At 42.4% G+C, this 24,336-nt stretch overlaps 1 pseudogene; it reads left to right on the plus strand.

The window, feature by feature from the left end:
* The first annotated feature begins 2,616 nt into the window (after nt 1-2,616).
* The window catches only part of LOC149191391 (serine/threonine protein phosphatase 2A 57 kDa regulatory subunit B' alpha isoform-like), a 28,276-nt pseudogene continuing 6,556 nt past the window's right edge, over nt 2,617-24,336 (plus strand).

A 24,336-nucleotide genomic window follows, 5' to 3' on the forward strand; every position in this document is an offset into this window, starting at 1 on the left:
GTTCAACCAGAAGGGTTTGTTAAAAATGGTCAAGAGCACCTTGTTTGAAAGTTAAAGAAAGCATTATATGGACTGAAACATGCACCGAGATCATGGTACATGAACATTGATCCTCTCTTTCTTTAGAAAGGTTTTATGAAAAGAAAAAGTGACCCTAATCTGTATATCAAGATGGATCAAAAGGGGAATGTTATTATGATTTATCTATATGTTGATGATCTTATTATAATAGGAAATGCTTCTAAGTTAATTGATGAAGTTAAAGGGAAAGTACCACAAGAATTTGAAATGAAAGACCTTGGTGATTTGCATTATTGTTTAGGTTTTGAAATATGGAGAGAAGGTGGACATACATTAGTCACACAAACTAAGTATACTAGGGAGATACTGAAAAGATTCAAAATTGGCCAATGTGGGGAAGTATCAACTCCATTAGAACATAATGCCAAACTTTGTAGTAATGATGGGACAAGAGATGTGGATGACGTACTGTATTGTCAACTAGTGGGAAGTTTAAACTATATCACTATAACTAGGCCAGATATAACATATTCTATTAGCGTTCTAAGTCAGTTCATGGCCAAACCTCTTGCAATCCATTTGGGAGAAAAAAAGTGAGTTCTTAGGTATCTGAAACAAAAAATTAATTTTTGTATTAAATACACTGATGATTTCAATGTTGAGTTGGCAAGATATTCTTATTCAAATAGGGTTGGAAAATATGATGAAAGAAAATCAACTTTAGGTTATGCATTCAGTATTGGATATGGGATTGTGGTATGGAGAAGTAAGAAATAACCAATTGTTTCTTTGTCATCCACTGAAGCTGAGTATAAAGGCGTGAAACAATTTTGTTGAGACGAATTGTTGAAGATGTGGGAGAAGTACCAAAAAAGGCAACTATCATCAAGTATGACAATCAAAATGCAATAAAGTTAGCCAACAATCCTGTGTACCACATAAGGTCAAAACATATTGAGACACATTATCATTTTTTTGGGGAAAAGATGCAGTCCAAGGACATTGATCTAGTTTATTGTAATACCAAAGAAAATGTGGTTGACATCTTTACAAAGCCTCTTGGAAAGGAAAATTTTGAAGTATGTAGGAATCAATTGGGTGTCGTAGAAAACACATTTCTCCATTAAGGGGGAGTATTGGAATAATGGAGAACTCTCTAGAAGATTTTCCCATAATTAGAATTTTTTATGTATTGTTGAATTGTTTGCCTTGATTAGATTGAGTTGGTTGGCAGTTCCTATATTCCAGGAAGTTGTTCAACAATAATATATCCCTCTATATATATAATGGTCTATTGGCATGATGAGTGAAATTTGTGTGTGTTGTGGTGCAGTCTCCTGAGTAAGCAATTATCTCACCTAAGATCTACATCCTTCATCAAATTATGTCTTTGATTTCTTCGAATGTGTCCTTGACATTCCATCTCTATGCGTTCTAGAATGCAAGGTTGGGATTTATTAAAATAACAAAGATTAAGATATAAAGTACTCATAATAAGTTAACATTAAATAGACACATTTTGTATATATGATATTTTATGGTGGATATCGCTAAGGCTGGGTATTCCAAAGTTTGTAATTTTCTCTAATTGTTAGGTGGCCAAGGGAATATCTCTCAATTTTGGATATATGTTCTTTGTACGACATAATTTCCAAGTTTAAACTCTTTCAAATTTTGAATAAGAGGAGTTGCAAGGCAACTAGTCCCTGCCTAGGGTTAGACGAAAAATATTAGAACTAGACCTAGCAAGACGATTAGGAGTTTCTTAGTAGACTTGGCAGGAGGAATTTATAGCTCATATATATGTTCATGCTACTTACTCTATTTCTCTTTTGGAGCTTAGCATTTGTAAAACACAGAGCTTATGCATTTGGCTCCAGTAAGGGCCATATGGAGCAGAGCTGACGTCCGAATAATTATACAACAAGTAATTACCTGCAATTGATGGAGGTCTGCTCGCAAAAACCAGATCACGAGTCTTCATAAACTCCCTTGCCATATCATGAGAAGAGATGACTAAGATGAGCTTGGAGCCGAAGTAGAGAGAATGAGGGGTCTAAATTTCACAAATTTCTTGCGTTCTTTGTTAGCTTTACAATTTGCCCCTTTGTGTTTTCAACTTAAAATTGTTTAACTTTATTTGTCCCTGCTGGTAATTTCTGCAAGCCCAAAACTTCAACAGATGTTGCAGCATCGCCTGAATTGGCACAATAGGCTTGTGGATGACCTTTTCTAGTTGTGGTTGTAATGGTTGGTTTTTTAGTGAAATTTATATGCTTCTAAATTGGTTCTAAGGATACACGAGACAGAGAAACAAGCAGTGGCTTGTGAATGAAGAGAAAGATCCCCATGTCTACAACCGAGGCAACACAAAACCATATAATGATCAGTTGCTGAAGCTTGTTGCTGAATATTGTGTTAGTGGTATATGCTTCTGAGCTGAGATTTATCAGCTTGTGAAGGATTTCGTGGCACTGAACTCTGTAGTTACCCCGTTGACATCTCCAATCAAAGAGAATGATGTGATTAACGCTGAATCTGATCATCCTGCCAATGGTAGTCTAAGCCCCACTGCAAATTTACCATTTTTGAGAGATGTTACTTGGTTTGAAAGACAGGATCTTGATTAAAAATTTGAATCTTTGTTGTCTCAAATATGATTTCTCAAACCTTAAAGAAAATATTGCAGACAAAGAGTTCAAGCAGCAAACCTTACCGGAGCATGTTGACTATGTTCAGTATGGAGCAGGCACACTCACAGAAAGAGTTCAGGGGGAGATTGCCAAATGTTTGCTTCAAATCTTTTTTGTTCCTTGCCTCCAGCTTGCCATGAAAGTACAGGATTGGACAAATTTGACCGGGAAGAAGAAGATCCATGTATGGATCCTGCATGGCCACATTTGCAGATAGTGTATGAACTCTTGCTGCGATATATAATTTCTGCAGATACAGATCCCAGATTAGCCAAGAGGTATATAGACCACTTCTTTGTACAGCGATTTCTCAACCTATTTGATTATGAAGACCCTAGAGAGAGAGAGTATGAAAAAATTATATTGCATCGCATTTATGGAAAATATATGATGCATCGACCATTTATAGCAATTAACAACATATTCTATCGATTTATTTATGAAACTAAGAGACACAATGGCATTAGTGAGCTGTTGGAAATTCTGGGTAGCATAATAAATGGTTTTGCATCACCTCCAAAAGAGGAACATAAACTCTTTTTAAGCAGAGCTCTTTTGCATCGGCATAGCCTAAATTCCTTGCTCTCTATCATCAACAGCTATCACACTGTATCATCGTCATATGCTCGGCAAGCATCGGTTGCTGGTGCAATAAGAGCACACTACGGTAGGATCAATCACCCTGGCTGGCGGGCGAACCAAACCCTCCTCCCTCCCAAATTGTGCTATGCCCCACTTCTTGCCCCGATCCCTACAGAGCGAAAGAGCAGCCCGGTGATCCCTAGGTTTCAGCACGTTCGGTCGTTTACTCACCGCTGCCGCCATTTCTTTCCAGCCCACGCCGAACCTGTTAATCACAGGTACTAATCTGGCCCCGGGTCGGTCGCACATTAATAATAGCATTCGGACTCATGCGCCTTCCGTAACAGCCTGAGGGGAGCTACCTCACCCCTTTTGCGATTAGCCAGCCTTGCGGCGGCAAAACGATGATAGTACCCCCATGCTACAGTTCCTTGCGGTCCGAACCCACGCATGCATTAGGTGAGGGAGCTATTCCAGGTGATAAAGACTTGAAACCTTTGCATTCCGAAGCGTGTTGCCCTCCTCTCTCTTTGGTCGAGACGGGTTGAAACCCTCCTAGGCGCACAACACTGGGTAATCCAAGCCAACCCACGTTAGTTTCTGACGGTGGATAATCATATCTCTTAGAGGTACTAAATAAAACTTCATGAATGAGCAGAATTAGAGTGGCATTATTGGGAAAGATCTCTGGGAAAACCGCTGGAAAAATATTGAACATGTGGAAGAAGGAATAGGAAGGGATTCAGATATATTTTTCATCTCTAGCTTGGGCTAAATTAGCGCGGCGCAACACTAAGTTACTGTAGGAAGGCCTGGGTTCGGGTGATTCTGCAAGGTTATACTAGTCGGGGGGTAGGGGAAGGGATAACCTCGCGGTTCTTCCTCCTTCTTCCTTTCCCGTTATCCCTATCAGTTTGGGACAATACTATACTCTTAGATAAGATATACATTATTTGCTGGTTTTGCACAGATGGAAACCTTTGTCCCCTTACATAATGGGATATGTTTCCTAGTATCCACTCCTTCCTCTCGTGACCTTCCTTCTGCCTGCAGGACCAGAGGACCAAGTCCCCCATAATCCTTTCTCATTTTCACGGAATGTACAAGTTGCTTCGTTGACAACAGCTGTTCTCTAGGAGGCAGGGACGTCGATTCGGCTGGTCCCAGGGTCAATGATCCCTTAGGAATCCGATCCGGTACCGGCCGGAGCGAGCCAAGATGAGCGCTCAGGTCCTTTCCATACATACATACATCTTGACAATGGGGGTTCTTATGGCCCACCCAAGTGTACATAGCAGCCCCTTATAGATCGCCCCTTAATTAGCGATCTCAGGTTCTCGCTACAACTAGTTGTAGTCATTCAACATGCCACGAGCCAGTTATACCTATCAATGATCTCGTTGTTTGTTTTCCCATGTTGTGGCTCTGTAGCATGCCCCGCATCCTGAGTCTCCTCTTTCTTAGTAGGGTCAGTCGGATCTCCCCCTCGTGGGCAGGGTCAGTTTCATCCCAACCAAGAACGCGTTGAAGAGAAGGTGTAATGTATTGAAAACGCGCACCCATCAGGCAGGATGGCTCCACGCTCTGTACATACGCATACCCAATTCCCATATAGTTTACCGTGGGCATTTTAAACCCCCCACTAGGCCAGCCAGTATTAAGTCGCGTAAGTAAGATGGAGATCCATATCCGTATCTATGTATGGATCTATATATGTATCCATATCGATATATGGATATGGGCGTGGATATATGTAGATATATGCATATATGGATATAAATAGATCTCTTCTACCCATTTATGGATGTCTCGATATGATATATGGATATGCATATAGGTGTGTGTGCTTCTCAACCTGTCACTCAGCAATGAGACCGGGAATGAGTACCTACCTATCCCCTACGGGAATCGAACCCGTGTCTTCGACATGAGGAGACGATGTCCTAACCACTAGACGAAAGGGACCGAGAACCCATCCCTTCTATTTACTAGATCTTCTGTTCCGATCAGAATGGGTTTTTTATTTAAGGCATCGACATGTTCTATCTCTATCTCTCTTTTTCTATAATGGGTGGGATTGAGGAAAGAAAAGAGGCTATCGGCGAGGAGTGGTTGTTGGTCATGAATTATATATGTCATTACGATTTCTTATATATGTCATTACGCTTTCTTATAGGCGTACTTATATTGGTCATGAATGAGATATGTCATTATGCCTTAGCAGATAATGCATATATGAGATATGTCATTGCGCTCTCGAATCCAGTCATGAATTAGATATGTCATTGTGGTTTTTCCAACCTGATATTTCATGACTTAGAGGTGACTTCGAGACCAGAGATAGTGACATTCATTATATATGTCATTATGCATGAATGAATTATGCATTTCTGATTATTTCATTCGACAATGCATATATGGGCATATGTCATTATGCATGAATGAATTATATGTAATTACGTGATCGAATAATGAAATCATATCTCGGTGCATGAAATGAATATGATCTGAGTTTCTCTCACTGTGTTCAATGAAGAGTTGTATGGTAAGGTCAATTCGCTAGTTTCTTAGCTAGAAATGAGATTCCTATTATTATACATTGCGGTGGTTTCTGTTTTTTGAGTGATCTACCAGATAACCTTACCACTAGGTACCTTACCTATTGGACCTAACCTATTGACCTTATGTTGGTGGTGGTAGTAGGGACCAATTCGTTCAACCCAACCTTACTTCTTTAGTGAAGAGAGAGAGAACCTAACCTCACCTATGAGTCTCTGTCCTACCTATAGGGACTACACCTTCCCACCTTCTGATAGACCTTCCTACCTAACCACACCTTCCTTTTATATTAGTATATGACCTAATAGGGGGACCTTACCTTTATAGATAGTAGGATAGGATGGGGAGACCTATCTTTAGAGCTGGTCCTATTTCATGAACTGAAAAATTGTAAGAAAGAAGTGTGGCTTTTGGGAGACACGGCTTAGATATGTCACGGAATAAGCCACTTTTTCATAATATAATATGAATACGCTCGACCCCTCTGATACTACCAAACCCAAGGAAAAGGCCCTCACCATATGAACAGTGAGTGACTCTGTCCCTTATGGTCGAGCGATAAATCGATGGCGACCTTATCAGTCGAGCCGATGGCGGCCTTGACAGTCGAGTGTACTTACGCACCCTGCCGGTGATGGCGGCTGGTGGGCCCTAGTATTGTATCAATAATACTGCAACTCCTGGAACTCCCTTCTTTAATTTTATCAACCTAGTAGTTCGTAACAAACTTGGAAGCGACAGTGCTGTATGCACAAGTACTAGCTCTTGCCGCAGCTGTCACTTGGTCAGCTGGCACAAGTCCACTAGGAGCTTAAGCCAACTTCTATGAGTTCTTAGAAGAAGGTTTTTAATTGATGGATGAAAGCTAACTCGAAGGAAGCTAATCTATTTGCGAAAAGAGATTGAAAAACTGAAGGAAAACGCAAACCATAGCAAACCCTAATTCTACCAGCTAGTCCTACTGATGCAAAGGAGAGAATGTAAACTACTGAAAGATATGCCATTACTTCTATGAAGGTAAAATACATGTGTCTAGACTACCTCTATCTGAAGGAAACATCTTTTTGTATTTTTTATTAAGTCGTTAGTTTCATCATGCATATGCTTTCACTGTTCTTTGACTATGCAGGGGTGGATCAAGGAGAAGAAATGCTTGGAAGAGGTCAGGAAGGTTCAAAGAGGGTCTAAGGAGTCCCTAACACCCTTCCAGAGAGTTTCACAAAGTTTGGCTATCAAGAAACCTCATTTGTCAGCTTCTACAGGATGTTTAGGAATTTCTACAGGATGTTCTGTAATTTTTCTACAAGATGTTCAGAAATGGGATTTTGGAGCATGGATAGAGGGAAAAAGATGGAGGAATGGGTATGGAGGTGAGATAAGGGTGTGAGGACGTCCAAGACTTGGTGGATGGAGTTAAGGAATGGCGAGGATGGTTCGATTTGTTCAAGGGAGAGTGAAGCAATGTCACACAACAATTAGGGTTATGTGAGCAAATGTGGCAAACGTGAGGTAAGGATTCTAAGTAGAGGGTGGAGTGGATGGTTCTGATGGAGAATAAGAAGGTGAAGGAGTGGTACAGGTGCTCTGCAAGTCGTTTTTCCAATCTGAACCAACAAAGAAATGTAAATTCAAAGACCTAGTTATGTTGACCTAATTTGCTAGCTGTCAGTAAAGAGAATGAACAGAAGTGTGACCTGCAATGAAACCATGTATTTTAACTCATGAAACTAAGCAAATGAAAGTCTGAACTTGTAACCAACTTATACACATGAAGATCAAACACTAGTGATTGCATGGCAAAGCAAAATCAGTGTTTTTGTGGGCAGCAAAGTCATCCTAGTCACAGCTCCTGATCCCACTGAGGGAGAGGTGAAACCACAGATGTTTGATGGCCCTTTTCTTGAAGCTTTCTCTATTAACAACCTATAAACTAAATCTGAGCATGAAAAGCTATTCTACTCATCAAAAACAACCTCAATAACAAAACAAGATTTAAATCCAAATAGCATATTTTATTCTAAGAACGCAGCAAAGACACATGAAAGTAAACAAAGGAGGTACTGGGCACTTGAGATGGGCCCAACCCCAAGAGCTACAGCCTCCTAAGAGAGATTTAGAGCTAGTGCAAAGCTGGATTCATCTTTATTGAGCAAGAAATGTTACATTCCAAAAACTGTCCACAAGGAGAACTTGAAAATGTGCTGAAAGCAAAGCTAATCTACTGCCTAAAAATCGAACTACAAACTAGCTAACTTCTGCCTACACCATGACTAAAAAATGACTACAAAATGACTATAAAGTGACTAACTGAAATGAGGCCCTAATCCCTCTTATTTATACAAATTGAGGACCCCAAAAGTCCTCCTAAACTTTAGGGACTCGACTACCCAAAACTTGCAGTTAATAGTAGTCCTACTTGACTTGCTTGGCTGCCCTTGTGATAATCGATTTGGTGGCCCTTGAACTCCGAGCTGATGGTGGAGAATTCGAGGTAAGTGCCCATAAATGAAGGGAACACCTTCCTAAAAATCCTCTCCACGAATTTGGCTGCCAAGTGCTCATTTAAACCTTTGATTTTGTCTCTAAATTGACCAAAAAGGCTACACAAAGCACACATTAGACTTGTTGGCATAATGAATAACCCAATTCACTCTATTAGCATAAATATAATCAAAAACATGCAATAAACTAATGAGAATGGTGGATTAAGTCAAATTAGGAGGTTGAATGAGCCCATATAATTATCCATTTTTGGGGCTCATCATCACCCCCCTACTGAAAGTGTTGCTCATCCTCTGAGCAACCAATCTATCTCCTCATCTTTGATGGCCTTGGTGGCCTCCCTGTCATGCCAAGCTTCTGAAGTGATTTCCTCTTCTCGGTCATGAAACCATGCTTTTCTCTCTGCTTCTTCCCACTGCATGCTCCTTTTCCTAGAGAATTATCAACTTTGGTATGATTGTGCAAGTATATTCAATCAGATGGTGGCAATGGTGGTGAAAGGAGATGAAACCAGTGGAGGATGGAAGAAAAAAGTGGTTTCATGCCTCCTCAATAGGCGTCAAGCTTCAAATCCCTCTCCATAATCGATTCTGGCCTGCCCAAAGGCTTTATAGGATGTTTCTAGTAGAAATACAGAACTTCCTGTAGAAAGTCCTGTAGCTTCCTGTAGAAGGTTGAACCATGACTAGATTGTGTCTGAACCCTAAAAAAATGAGTGTTCATGGAGGGGATAGATTTGAGGATGCCTAGGAACTTGGTAGGGACCCTTCTACTTGTGTTGGGAGGCCCCCTTTCCACATTATGTTCCTGCAACCTGCAACAATTTCCAGGGATTAAACTTGTTTTTTTCCTCTTTGTTTCTTGCTTTTCCTCTTGCTTTTCCTGTGGCTTTTCCTATGATGGTTTGCCCTAGGTTTTCTTTCCCTTAGTTTCCTTACCCTTGTTTTCTTCTCTGCCTCAATATCTTGCTTCCTCACGCTTTTTTTTGTCTTGTGCACTTATCAGAATGGGAATTCTGTATAGGGTTTCGTCCCCAGAACGTGGAGGACAGTATCGCTTAAGTGTTTGTTCTTTGCAAACCATTCAACCAATCCTGTCATGTTTTTCACTCTACTGAGTCTTACCATAGACAAGATAATGGGATTTTTATGGTCATTCAAAACACACATGTGTTCAGCTGTCTGTTCAGGATTGAACAAGAGTTCCTCAATTGAACCATGTAAAGCAGTAAGACAATGCTGCTTCTCTGTATAAGGGAAATAAATTTGCATGTCTGCTCCAGGAGAAACAATGTTGAATTTGGGATCAAAAACATCAATTCCATGAACCACACGATAAAGACCAGGAAGGGTGAAAGTAGTGTGGCTCTCATACTGTCCAACAGTGTCCTTGCTTCCAGCAATCTCTTGATATGTGCTAGTGATAATAAAATCTGCATGATTCATTGCAATTAGATCTGCAGTAAACTGGCAAGAGAAATGGTATTTTCCTTCATATTTTTTCCAGTATATGTTTGAATCTGGGTATTTGGTCTTCAAAGCATGGGCTATGTTGCACTGAGTGATTCCTTGTCTATGTGAAATCAGAGATGCAACTAAATTTCCATCACTGTAATTGCCAATGATTAGGTCAGGTTGACCTTTTAGCTCTATTGTTACTTCATTTAATACATCCTCTGAAAATGTCTCCAAGTAAGGCCACACATCAAATCGAGAAACCTATTTCTGCAGAACTCCTTTTTCTATCCTAAAGGGTACCCGGAGTATCCTTGAATGTTGTGATTCTTTCACCTCAGGGTTATTGTGGCCAAGCAAATGTTTTAGGAATGCCAGATACTGGTAGACAGGTTGTGTATATACTTGATCAAGTTCGTGCATTGGAGAATGAAATGTTGCTGAGAATAAAACATTAAGGATTGGACATCAAACCTGAAATTATTGTGGTGACTCGGCTGATTCCTGAGGCCTATGGTACAACATGTAATCAACGAATTGAAAGAACTGTAGTTGTGTGCTCGAAGGAAATCTGGCAAGGGCTGCACACTTTCTCTATCATGGAATAATCTTGAGGACAAATACCGATTGAGAAATTGAACTCCACTACCAATGGAAGATGGTCGTGTTGGGTGAGGAAAAGATTCATTGAAGGGCTCAAGGTCTAGCTCCAATGCACATTTATCCTTGACACTTTCATCCACAAGGTGCTCCTTGAATTTCAAATATTCAGCCATAGAAAGTTGTTCAACAGCAAGTTCATCAACATTGACATGAACATAATCCCACACACCAGGCCTTGGTCGTACTGCAACAACAATCCATGGTGGAAGAATGATGGCCTCTTGTGTGGACCTTAACACATCTCCGAATAGCCCATCATTGAGCGTTTGAAGTTCATCATTCTCTCCTAGTACCTCTATTAGTCTATCTAATAAATGATGAGGCTGCAAAATCTTCTTCCCTTGTGCTACATATCTCTCTTCAAGCTCCAAATTTGATGAAGAAAAACTCGGGCTTTTCTGCTCTAGAAGGCTTTGCGATACTTTCCTGTAGGACATCTTCCTGTAGAATGCCCCTGCGCCTCTGAGTGAGCCCGATACGCTGGAGAATTGTGAACCAGGCCACAAAGCTCAATGGAGGACGATGGGTTAATCATTTTTCGGAAGCGGAGGATGCATACTTCAGTTGAAAATGTTGCAAGTGCAAGTTAACAGCAGTCTATGAGTTTCGGCTGAGCATTCGTTAATTGTTGTGTGATTTGTGGTGAGGTGGCAAAAACATGTGTTGGCCATGCAAACAGAAGTGCTGTCACAAATCAGCATATTTCCTACCTGTAATCACTCCATCAATCACGTTGAAGGTCAAACAGTCACCATCACTTGTTTCCCAATTTCCTCCTGAGATGGCTGAGCGCATGTGTCTTATTCACCCACCGAGTGTTGTTGAACTGGATGAGGGTGGCCAGTTAGTTGGCCACCAATTTTTGTAATCCCAACCATCTCCTTGCTCATGATGTTTCCGAATTACATTCATGTAACCAAAGGAATGAGTTTCAGTCACGTACCTGAAGTCAAATGGTTGCTGTGAGGTGCTTTTTGCTGCTGCATGCATTTGTTTCGGTGGTTGCATGATGGCTCCTTTGTGCTATAAGCTCTTTGTTGTCTGATGTGTGGCTATTTTTCTTGTGCAGGTATCCTCTAGCAGGATCTAAGTTGCAGGAGTTCGTTTCCACATTCAGATCTGCACCTTCAAGCTGCTGCTACTGAATTTTCACAGGACCAAAACTTGTTTTCGCCATTGCTGCCGAACGATAGATCGGATCAATCTGAAACTTGCTGAGCATGTTCCTATCATCATTATGCACCTCCCATAGAAAAATTGTGAACAATGGACACACAGATTTCGAGAAAAATGGAAAATGGTTGAAGATTTCAGAGATCAATTTCTCGAAAACCACACATAGGAATCGGCTGAAACTTCTTCGATAGGCTACTATCACACATGTGCATCTCCCCATGAAATAGGTTTTGAAACGAATGCACGGATATGGAGAAAATGAAAAAATGGCTGAAGGTGATGGAGTCTGATTTCTTGGAATTCGTGCATCGGAATGGGCCGAAGCTGCTCGGGCATGTTTCCATCATCCCTATACAATTCCTTGTAAAATTGTTTTTCAAATGGATGTATGGTTTTCAAGTTAGGGCAAAAACAAATTATGTTCTATGTATTTTTTCTTCAAAGCATTCTGCAAGTTTTTGCATGGAAAGAGAAGCTGATCTTGGGCTGTGATGCAGGCATGGAGATGATGGAGGAGGAGTTTTAAGATTGCAAGAGGACTTCTGAACCCTTGCGGAAGCTATCGTGTTCGCCAAACCACCTTTTTGCAATCCATTTTTAGCTTCTTGTAATTTCTACAGGAACTTCCTGTAGAAAACACAGTTTTCATAAAAGAAGCACAATGAGGTGGAAAAAATGATGGAAAAGGGTGAGAACTGGAAACATGGATGCTTGTAGGCATAACCAACAGATTCCAAGCTTTAGATTCCCTTCCAAAATCGAATCTGGCTCGCCTGAAGGTTCTACAGGATGTTTCCGGTAGAAATACAGAAATTCGTGTAGAAGGCAAAAAAACTCCTTTGTCTTTGTTTTGAGTGATCCTCCTGACCTAGAATGTCCTTCTTGCAACCTGCAATGAGCAGCTGGTTGGGCATAATATGGATCTATGAAGGAACAAGGAGGAGGTGTGAACCAGGAAGGATGAGCAGGGGGACCCCAAGAAGGCATGAAAGTGGCTTGATAGGGGTCATAATAGGTCTCGGATGTCCCTTGCAGTTCCTGATGGTAAGATCTAGGTCCATGTGGCCTCCTTTGGTTCATATAATAGAGTGGTTTAGTGGCTCCTTTGGCTCTCTGATATGCAACTTTAAGTCCAGTCAAGGAAGGGCACTGATTTGTAGGATGGTATTCTTCACAGACGAAACACACTTCTAGGGAGTGCATTGGACATTCGTTCCTAGGATGCTTTCTAGTGCACCTCAGACAAAAGATGACCAAAGCCCTCTTGGCTTCCTCTTGCTTCCTTCGGATCTGTAAGGTATCTAGTTGCATGGCAAGAAACTGCCTTATATCACTTTTGAAATCTTCCATCTGATTTGCAAATTCGTTCTTGGACAAGGTATTGCTCCCAACATTTCTGTTTGCAGCCATTTGCTCCAGAGGAATGTTTTCTTCTTCTTCTTCCCTTAAGGTTCTTCAAATATGTCTTGTTTTCCACCTAAGGGTTCTTTAATCACAGCCATCGAAGAAGAGAGAAGGTTGGCTGTGTGAAGCAGTGGGGGTGTTGTGCAATCATTTTTCTGAATTATCTCTACTCCTACAAGGCATGAAAGGAAATCTTTTTGGTTGATTTTTGCTTTTTTTTTTCTGCTTGTACCTACAAAAACTAAAATAGATTGAACTGCAACTAACTATCTTGCTGAAATGAAAATGCAGAACTGAAATGAAAGCAGGAAAGGACTAATCTATTTTGCTCAAATGAAATTGCAGGAATGAAATGCTAGTCTACGCTTGCAGAATTGAAATGCTAATCTACGCTTGCAGAATTGAAATTGTGGAATTGAAATGATAATCTATGAAAGAAGGAAATATCTAATCTACTGTTGCGGAAATGAAATTGCAGAATAGAAATGAAATAAACTACTTAGCAGAAGGTTGTAGTAGAAAATAGAAGAAAAGCAGCAATCACGAATACTCTGACGCTTCCCCGGCAACAGCGCCAAAAAGATGGTGGGCCCCAGTATTGCAGCAATAATGCTGCAACTCCTGGAACTCCCTTCTTTAATTTTATCAACCTGGTAGTTCGTAACAAACTTGGAAGCGATGGTGTTGTATGCACAAGTACTACCTCTTGCCGCAACTGTCACTTGGTCAGCTGGCACAAGTCCACTAGGAGTTTAAGACAACTTCTATGAGCTCTTAGAAGAAGATTTTTAATTGATGGATGAAAGCTAACTCAAAGGAAGCTAATCTATTTGCGAAAAGAGATTGAAAAACTGAAGGAAAACGCAAACCCTAATTCTACCAGCTAATCCTACTAATGCAAAGGAGAGAATGCAAACTACTAAAAGAGATTCCATTACTTCTATGAAGGTAAAATACATGTGCCTAGACTACCTCTATCTGAAGGAAACATCTTTTTGTATTTTTGATTAAGTCGTCAATTTCATCATGCATATGCTTTCATTGTTCTTTGACTGTGCAGGGGTGGATCAAGGAGAAGAAATGCTTGGAAGAGGTCGGGAAGGTTCAGAGAGGGTCTAAGGAGTCCCTAACACCCTTCCAGAGAGTTTCACAAAGTTTGGCTATCAAGAAACCTCATTTGTGAGCTTCTACAGGAAGTTTGCAGGGGTTCTACAGGATGTTTAGGAATTTCTACAGGATGTTCTGTAATTTTTCTACAGGATGTTCAGAAATGGGATTTTGGAGCATGGATGGAGGGAAAAAGATGGAGGAATGGGTATGGAGGTGAGATAAGGGTGTGAGGAGGTCCAAGACTTGGTGGATGGAGCTAAGGAATGGCGAGGATGGTTCGATTTGTTCAAGGGAGAGTGAAGCAATGTCGGACAACAATTAGGGTTATGTGAGAAAATGTGGCAAACGTGAGGTAAGGATTCTAAGTAGAGGGTGGAGTGGATGGTTCTGATGGAGAATAAGTAGGTGAAGGAGTGGTATAGGTGCTCCGCAAGTCGTTTTTCTAATCTGAACCAACAAAGACTTGTAAATTCAAAGACCTAGTTATGTTGACCTAATTTGCTAGTTGTCAGTAAAGAGAATGAACAGAAGTGTGACCTATAATGAAACCATGTATTTTAACTCATGCAACTAAGCAAATGAAAGTCTGAACTTGTAACCAACTTCTACACATGAAGATCGAACACTAGTGATTGCATGGCAAAGCAAAACCAGTGTTTTTGTGGGCAGCAAAGTCATCCTAGTCACAGCTCCTGATCCCACTGAGGGAGAGGTGAAACCACAGATGTTTGATGGCCCTTTTCTTGAATCTTTCTCTGTTAACAACCTATCAACTAAATCTGAGCATGAAAAGCTATTTTAATCATCAAAAACAACCTCAGTAACAAAACAAGATTTAAATCCAAATAGCAAATTTTATTCTAAGAATGCAGCAAAGACACATGAAAGTAAACAAAGGAGGTACTGGGCACTTGAGATGGGCCCAACTTCAAGAGCTAAAGCCTCCTAAGAGAGATTTATAGCTGGTGCAAAGCTGGATTCATCTTTATTGAGCAAGAAATGTTACATTCCAAAAACTGTCCACAAGGAGAACTTGAAAATGTGTTGAAAGCAAAGCTAATCTACTGCCTAAAAATCGAACTACAAACTAGCTAACTTCTGCCTACACCATGACTAGAAAATGACTAAAAAATTAATATAAAGTGACTAACTGAAATGAGGCCCTAAGCCCTCTTATTTATACAAATTGAGGACCCCAACAGTCCTCCTAAACTTTAGGGACTCGGCTGCCCAAAACTTGCAGTTAACAACATTCCTACTTGACTTGCTTGGCTGCCCTTGTGATAATCGATTTGGTGGCCCTTGAACTCCGAGCTGATGGTGGAGAATTCGAGGTAAGTGCCCATAAATGAAGGGAACACCTTCCTAAAAATCCTCTTCACGAATTTGGCTACCAAGTGCTCATTTAAACCTTTGATTTTGTCTCCAAATTGACCAAAAAGGCTACACAAAGCACACATTAGACTTGTTGGCATAATGACTAACCCAATTCACTCTATTAGCATAAATATAATAAAAACCATGCAATAAACTAATGAGAATGGTGGATTAAGTCAAATTAGGAGGTTGAATGAGCCCATATAATTATCCATTTTTGGGGCTCATCAGCGGCCTTACCAGTCGAGCCTGCCTCCGCATCCTCTCCCTCTCCTTAACAGTCGAGCCCTGCCGGTCCTTATGGTCGAGCCCCTCTCCTTGACAGTTGAGTGTGCTTACGCACCCTCACCATCAGAATAGTGAGTGACTCCGTCCCTTCGGTCCTCTCCTTAACAGTCGAGCCCCTGCCGGACCTTATGGTCGAGCAACTCAAGTTCCTCTCGATGGCGGCGATGGTGGTGATGGTGGCCCTTAATGGTCGAGCGATAAATCGATGGCGGCCTTATCAGTCGAGCCGATAGTGGCCTTTTATTCAAGAGTTCGTTACCTCACCTTGCCGGTCCTTATGGTCGAGCAACTCAAGTTTCAATTTACTTATAGGGTGGGGGGGCTTATGGTCGAGCGGCCTGACGGCACCTTATGGTTGAGCAACTCAAGTTTCAATTTACTTATTGGGTGGGGGGGCTTATGGTCGAGCCTGCTGTAGCATCCTATGGTCGAGCAAGAAATTCCTCCCATTCCTTTTAGTCAAGTCATGGGAGCAATCAATTCCATGATTCCTTTTCTTCCTGGGTCGCGACTGAGCTTCTGTTGCAACCTTCCTCAGTGAAGGTGCTGTGTTGGGTCCGCTGCCTTCTGGGTCACCATGTCTGCTGGTCCTTCTCCTTCCTCACCAAATAGCCAGAATATATAAACAGTCGCATCATCAGGTTGCATTTTTGTGTAAGGATTCCCATTAACAGTTTCATCATATGTATCATCGCGCGTGGCCTCGTGCTGCAGTGTTTTCGACCCAACCGTCTGTTTTGTTTCTTAAATATGATCTCGCCTACACAAATTCTGGAATCACTTTCCCAACCTTACCCTCGCGAAGAGAGATCCATCCTATTGGGAAGCGAAGAGATCCATGGAGTTTCGGGAACAAAGCCCCGAAAACTATTGATTTCTTTGTTTATTTGATCCTCTCTCAAAGGGAGAGAGTGGCTATCTATATAGAATGATCCCTAAGCTATATAAACATCGAGTCGATCCCATCCACTTGTAAATTCTTGGTGTAAGACTCGTGGATTATTGGTGTAATAATTTCCCCGCGAACCGATCAGGTGCGATCGATCTCCACTTGTGGATTCTTGGTGTAATAATTGGTAATGATTCTTCCAACTCGTCCCGGAATGGGCGTTATGGCGGGGAACAAGGAGAAAGCTACTGGAGAAATTTGTCCAATAGTAACATATGGTGCCTCCACGGGTTCACATCCGATCCGACCTAATAGTGAGCGATCCGCCAAGAGCAACCGAAATATTTTCTGGTAAATCGGGCGAGAACTTGAGCTACGCACATACGAACTTTTCATAGGAGGTGGAGCCAACAGAGATATAGAAACTGGTGCTATTGCGGCTACACCTCCTAATTTGTCAGGTATACTGCGAGGAATGGCATGGATTGGTGGGGAATACCGTTCCGGCACAATATGAGGCGGGGTGGACATCGGATTAGCAGGTATATAATTGTCGGGATGCCCCAAGACATTAGGAGCATAAAAAATCCAAATGGAAGGGAAGATAGCGGAAGCTACCCGACCTACTGGATCCTTCACGTAAAAATATGGATAAGAAGCGATTCTATCCATCTTTGAATGTACACCCGATGGATTATTTGATCCATATTGATGCGATGCGGCCATATGAAGAAGACTGGCGCCTACTGGAATAAAAGGGGGTAAATGATGAAGACTAAAGAAACGATTTGAGGTGGCATTGTCCACGGAGAAACCACCCCGAAGCCAAGTCACTATAGTATATCCCACTACAGGTATGGCGCTAGCTGAGCTTGTAATTACCGTAGCTCCCCGAAAGCTCATCTGACCCCGAGGTAGTACGTATCCTATAGAAGCTGTCACAATCATTAATAGGAAGATGACAACTCCGAGACACCGAACGAATTCCCTAGGACTGCCATGACTCGCATGATACGAACCACGAAAAATATGAAGGTAAACCACAATGGAAAACATACTTGCCCCATTAGCATGCATATAACGAAGCAACCAGCCCCCTTCAACATCTCTCATGATGTGTTCTACGTTGTTGAAAGCTAGATCCACATGAGGTGTGTGATGCATAGCTGGAGAAACGTCGGTCACTATCTGAATGGCTAGACGAATACCAGCTAACGGACCAAACCCCCACCAATAACTTAGATTGCTCGGGGTCGGATGATCTATCAAATGCTGGTTAAGTGTGGATAATATGGGTTGTTTGGGAATAGGGAATCGTTGTTTTCCCATAGTCATGTCTCCTATATCACTCTTGTTCCCCAATTCGATCGACGTTATCCCCCTCGACTCGACGAAGAAATAAGGAACGAGCAAACAATGAGTCACCTGAGCTACGCGAAGGGAGGGTACACACGAGTTAATTTTTTCGTTTGTGTAGGTTCTTTGTGTAGGTTCTCCTGCCTATTTTTAGCCCCGGGAAGGCAACTACGATCGATCTATAGTGACAGACAGAATGTAGTATAGATCGATCGTAGTTGCCGTAACAAATTCATGCATGAAGGAAGGTTATCCCTAAGCTGTTCAGGGTCTAGATCGATCGTAGTTGCCGTAACAAATTCTGAACACAAATTCTGGTATATATAACCTTATTGATTCATTGATCTCATTTGGGGCGAGAGGCAGCGAGTCACCTGAGCTACGCGTTTTTCGGGCGTGAAAAGCCCCCTAACGACTTAATTCGGAATCACTGTGCTTTTACCCGTGACCCCCCCTACCCCAAGTCAGTCAAGGGGTCCCGACCCACCGGTCGGTAGGGGGGAAAAGGCGCAGGCACCCCCTTGGGTGGGGGTGGGGGGGCACCCACCTTGCGCAGCTTTGGAAAGGAGATAATTCGTGAAACTACGTCACTCTTGTCAACTCTTATTGATTTCACGAGAGAGAGTCAATATGATACTGGCGTTGGTTTTACCAACGAAAAGTTGGCGCTATTCGATTCGAAAGGTTTCCCAAGTTCTTCCTTTCTTTCCCGTTCTCCCTATCCACAAGTGGAAACTCCTATATTGATAAGGGAAGCTCCTCTATTATATAAGGGGGGGGCGGCTCGGTTTCACAACCTTCGCTATTACTATTATATAAGGTGAAACCGAGCGCAGGGAAAGGGGGCGCTCCAATACCAATGAGCAACAGTTTGACTTCTCTTTTTTCCCCTAAAAGAGCCCTCTTTCTTATTCTAAAAATGGCCAGATTCTTTCATAAAAAAATGGATTTCTTCCGGTCATGAATTAGATATGTGTCATACCAGATTCGGCCCCCCACCCAATAAGTAACTCAAGGTTGAAGGTTTCAAGCTACGCTTCCTATTAGCAAACGCCGGAGACCTACCTCGCGTAGAAGTACTTTGGGCGGCGTTTGAACTAAACAAGACACTTCGCATTTCCACCCTCGCCCTCTTAATTACTTATTGGTTAGTGGGTGTCTTTAGAGCAGCTCGTTTGCTTCTCGCCCCTCTTAGGACATCCCTGGGGCCCTTTTATTACTTAGTGGGGGATGTTGGTCATTCTTTATCTACGTAATTACGCTTTAGTAGACAATGCATATATTATATATGTCATTATGCAATTTTGAGAGATCGATTTGGTTCATTTCGACCAACTCCGATACTCCGGGAAAGCGTCGTCAATTCATTTCTTTTGAATTCACTTTTCCGATACGAGTTGACTTAGAGTGGGGGGGAAAGTAGTGTAGATCAATCCTTCAAAAATGCTGCTATTATATATGTCATTATGCATTCATTCTTTATCTACGTAATTACGCTTTCGCAGACTTACCAGAAGAATGAACTTGATCGAATTGGGTGAGTGAATGCACCACAAGATCGGGATCAACCTGGTGGGGAATTGGCCATGTATGAACTATTCATGGAGAATTGGGAGACTCGCCTTAGTTCAGTCAGGAAGAGTTTAGTTTCGCCCCCATTTGTTGTAACTAATTGGTCTTTGCTGGAGCTCAAAGCATCGATGTTATTATCAGGTTATTCCCCCCTTTCCCCTACCACCAAGATTCTGAAACCTGCTTGTCTATATCTATAGGATAGATAAGGAGATTCATTCCTCCATTCACACCTACACCTAATCGATCGTTTGAGTGAGCCGCTATGATAGGCAGGCAGAGGCTCGTGCTGCTGTGCAAAAAGATGGAACAAAGCTTCGACCGCCTATCTTATCTAGTAGTCTCATTATTCTTACCGATGTCCACTGCACTGGTTCGAGGCTAAGGCTGCTCTCTAAGTGAAGTCAGAGCCAAACCAACACTACTATGGCCTACTCCCCCTCTCTCAACGAAACGTCCCTATCACCTGCGTCGACTGAACCGAGTCTATCGACTGACTATAGATCATGAAGTCGAACTGAACCCCGGGCGGGACACAAGCACCGAAACCTTCCGATACCCTGTTTACGTTGCTGAACCTAATTTCCCCCCTCGCCGCCTACTTATTGGGTGGGATATAAAGTAGATTCTTCTCTCCTTTCTTTCAAGCAAGACCTGACATAATTTCCTTGGCCTTGACTTCTTCTTCGGGATGACAGGACCAGGCAACCCAACTAAGAGTTTCCTTGGCCTTTGGATTGGGAATTTCAAAGTCGGGAACCTAAGTTGTTCAATATAAATGCCCCCCACCCAATAAGTCAATAAGGCATTTTTGATTTTTCCCATTCAAATATTTGATAAGCTGGGTGTGTTGGGCCGAGTGCTCTCTCCCTTTATTCTGCATTTCTTCGGTCGCATCGGCAATAAGATTGATTGTTATTACATACGTAATACAAATGTCGAGTTGACAATAGGAACTAGCAGTGAGTTGTTTCTCAATGAATCAATTGTTACAGACCTTACCCTATTCATTGATTGATTGAATATCACCTTTGGATCACCCGCCTAATCCAGCCAAGGGTCCTCAGACATTCAGCAACCCTGGCTTACCCATTCCCTCAGGTTGCCTTGGCCATAAAGTGATTGAATTCGGCTCAGCCATTCACTGAGGTTGGCTTACCTACCTTCTTTCAGTCACGTTCCCTCAGCCTGTACAGTAAGGGTCCATGCCTCTGTACTGTACCTTGCTGCCTTCCTTCCTGTCTACTTGTTATCCATGCCGAGAGGGAAATATCACCATGAACCGTTTCCATATTGTTACCATCTGAAGGAGAGGAATTGTGGGGGGGTAGGCTCCCCTGTTCACAAGCTTGCAGTGCAAGGGTAACCATTCCATATACTAGGTTGCTAAACTGGGATAATATTGATTGAGGTGAGGGCCATAGTCAGTGGATTGAGAATTCACTTTAGTCCATTCTGACCAAGGAGCACCCGGCGAAATCTGAAGTACATAAAGGAGGGCTCATCTCCTAGATGGCTTCTTAAACCTAATCCATTTATAGAGTGGCTTTCTCCGCTGGTGTTGATCCACCACTGCCAGTAGACAATCACCTGAAACAAACCTTCCCTGGGATAACAGTACTGCACCTTCCTTGCCTCGGGTAGGGGTTACACCGCTTACCTACTGACCCATCAGGGACATCTCCTTTCTCTCATCTGGAATTAAGTACATCTCTTCTCCCGTCTGTTGGAAACTTGGGGGGACTTATCCGCAGTGGAGTCTCACCCAAGGCATTATTGATAGCTGGAAACGATCCGCATTATTGATAGTTGGGGCTTTATCATCCCATTTTATTTAAGCATTTTAGTCATGTGCTTAGTAAGCTCAGCGAAGTTAGGAAGAAACCTCTGAAGGAAGTGAATCTTCCAAAAGAAAGATTGGAGGGCCTTATTGTGTCTGGGGAAATAAATAGAATTGATTGCCTCAACCCTTTCTGGATCAATCTTAACCCCTTGAGCAGATACAATATGGCCCAACCAGTTTACCTTCCATCATCCCAAAAAAGGTCAGAATGTCCAAAACTCTGTCCCAAAAAGAGAAGGGGGAATACATTCAGCTGTTCAGAGAATTTGAAGATGCATTTGCCTGGAAATATGAAGATCTCAAGACCTATGACCCTACCATTTTCCGGCATCAAATACCCCTGAAGGAGGACATCAAAACCTTCATACAAAAGCAAAGACAATTGAATCCCATGCTTCCCCCTGGTACAAAAAGAAGTCAATAAATTATGTGATGCCAAGATCATCATTCCTTTTAGGTATTCAGATTGGGTGGCTAACTTGGTACTAGTCATAAATAAGAATGGAGAAATAAGGCCATGCGTAGATTTCATAAACTGAAACAAAGCATCATGAAAAGACCACTACCCTTGGCATAAGATGGATCAAATGTTGCAGAAGGTAGTTGGATCAGAAAGAATGCCCATGCTAGATGGTTTCTCAGGTTATAATCAGGTAAGAATGGATCCAGAAGATGTCTTGAAGACCACTAGGCATTGAATAAGGGCAGTTGGGGCTAGTTTACTCCTCAACGAGACAGTCGGGACTCTCCTCCTAATTGTGACTGGGGCAGGGCAGTTAAGTGAGGTTATATTTGCCTTACTCCAAGGGTGGGTGGATCTACGTCCAGGCTAGATTGATTGGACAGCCGACAACGTAGTGGATAGTCAGTAACCTTGCCTTATGACTTACCGATGAACCAGTAACCTTACCCGATGACTTGTAAACGTACTAGTCACCTTACCTCCTCATTATATACGTGGCGTACCTAGGTCTCGGCTAGTCCTTAACGTGATCACCTAGCCGGGGATAGATTGATATTACTGGCTACTTCAACTGGCGGGGGATAGATTGATTTGACAAAGGTGAGGTGAGACTTTCCAAGAGGAGGTGACTTATTAGTGAGGTGACTTAACGGATAGGATATTTTGATTGGATAAAAGTGAGGTGACTTATGACTTGGTGACTGGGGTGAGATGACTTCAAGCTCCAAGGTGAGGTGACTTAATAAATCAAGGAGTCATTTCCCTTTCATTCAGACCATAAATGATCAGTCTCAGAACGAAAAAGGGAGGCTACGGAAGGGAAAAGTCCGAGAATGAAATGGGTCTGAAGTGCGAGAATGACTCCCCATTAGAAGTCAATTTTTCTTTCTTTAGGGGAAAACCTGAAATGTCAAAAAACCCTCCACACATAGGGCTGCTCCTTGCTTCTTCTACTAGTTTCACAAATGGATCCACTAGATAAGATGCTACCCATGCCTTAGATGATGTTGTTGAACCGATATCGAGGCCATAAACTTCAACTTATCATAGTGGTGGTTGAACCTCATTCGCTCAGCCCAGCTCCAAGACCTCAACCTCCTTTGCTATTTCAGGATCCTCAGCGTTAGCTTCTTGACCCTATGCTCGGGTCTTCGCCGCATCCCCAAATGGCCAAATTAGGCTATTTCTTAGGTCTACGCAGGTTCCCTTCCCCAGCTTGGGCGTGTCAAGTAGCCATAAAACGCACGCAAATGCCCTTTCAGACGATATTCCACGGGGCTCTCAATGCATGCCTCTGGAAAACTACCAAGCTGGTTTATGAGCTTGCTATCGAGTCTTGTACGCCCGAAGCAAGGACCGGTAGGGGCTCGACTGATAAGGAGAGGATGCATAAGCAGGCTCGACTGTTAAGGAGGCCATCACCGGTAGGATGCGTAAGCATGCTCGATTGTTAAGGCCGCCATCGGCTCGACTGATAAGGAGACGAATGTAGTTCCTTGCTTGACGTTAGGAAATAAACCGCTTGCTTGATGTTAGGAGGGCAAGGAACGTAGTGCTTTCTTGACGTTAGGAAAGCAAGGTCCCAGTATGTCTGGTATGTGTGGATTGATGGGTGTGAGTATGGGGGTAAGTAGCTTGCAGTATGGCTTGTAAGTTTAGCTAGGTTGGATGGTTCGTTCATTAGAATCAGTAGAATAAGTTCATGTAGGGAGGTAGGGTGACTTGCTTGGAAGGATAGGTTGTATGTGGAGATAGCTTGTATGGTTTGTTGAGTAGAATCAGTGAAGGTAGGAAGGTAAGGTTGCTTGACTAGCTCTTGTTTCTCGCACTATCTATTGGTGTGACGATACGATACAATAGAAGCATGATTGGCTGGTGAGAAGGCTTGCTTGGATGGTTGGTTCAATCAATCATTCTCATTCTGTGGGTAAGGTTGCTTGAGTTAGGTCATGACTAGCTGGACTTTCCTATATAGAGTCTGCCTTATCGAGTCTGCCTTTATGCCTTATTAGAGTCTGCCTTATTAGAGTCTACCTTATAGAGTCTGCGTTACAGAGAGTGCCTTTATGAGAGCCTATGTTTTCCTTTCCTTAGATAGAAGGGAAGAGAGGGGGTACAATCGTTCATTTCATGGAATATGGGTAGGGGGATAACCTCATGCTTGCCTGACCTATAGAGTCTGTGAGTTCTTGAATCTTCCTGACCTTCCAGAGAGTGTGCCTTTTGCGAGGTTCTTAGTGGTGGTTCACCAACCTCATGTTCCTTCCTCCCACTCCATTGTCATGGGAGCAATCCTTGCACTCGGAAGCGCAAGACCCTCCGGAACTTCCTTTTCTTTGGGAGAATCTCATGTTTCCTGGCCTCCGGAGGACAACCTCATGGTC

The sequence above is a fragment of the Pinus tabuliformis genome, chromosome 2_2, assembly GCF_031772625.1.
Source record: "Pinus tabuliformis cultivar Carrire ecotype Pingquan chromosome 2_2, CPIR1, whole genome shotgun sequence".
NCBI lineage: Eukaryota > Viridiplantae > Streptophyta > Pinopsida > Pinales > Pinaceae > Pinus > Pinus tabuliformis.